Source organism: Megalopta genalis, unplaced genomic scaffold (genome assembly GCF_051020955.1).
Source record: "Megalopta genalis isolate 19385.01 unplaced genomic scaffold, iyMegGena1_principal scaffold0055, whole genome shotgun sequence".
Lineage (NCBI taxonomy): Eukaryota > Metazoa > Arthropoda > Insecta > Hymenoptera > Halictidae > Megalopta > Megalopta genalis.
Genome location: NW_027476124.1, coordinates 292501 through 293067, shown reverse-complemented (window position 1 = coordinate 293067; position 567 = coordinate 292501).

Below are 567 nucleotides of genomic sequence, written 5' to 3'. Positions count from 1 at the left end.
GAATATGTTATTGAAAAAAATTAGAAAAATTTATTTTAGCCGTAAATCGAAAATAATGGGGACACCGGAGCTGTTCGAAGCGCCGAGCGCGCCGCGTACGCCCGAATATTTTCAAAGTCCCAACGTACCGATCAAGAGTAAAGTACCATTTTCCTACATTAGATTTCGTTCTAAATACTTAATCCCTATGTAAAAACGTTAGTTAAGCAAGAATATCGTATTTTTAAAAAAATCTAATGATAGGATTTTCCAGAAAATTGAAAAAACCGAAAAATGTCAAGAGTAAAGTGCCATTTTCTGACATTAGATTTCGTTCTAAATGCTTAATCCCTATGTAGAAACGTTAGTTATGCAAGATTATCGTATTTTTAAAAAAATCTAATGATAGGATTTTTCAGAAAATTGAAAAAACCGTAAAATGTCAAGAGTAAAGTGCCCTTATTTTAAACATTATATCGTTCTAAATGCTTAATCCCTATGTAAAAAAGTTATCTAAGCAAGAATATGTTATTGAATAAAATGAGAAAAATTTATTTTAGCCGTAAATCGAAAAAAAGACTGTTCGTT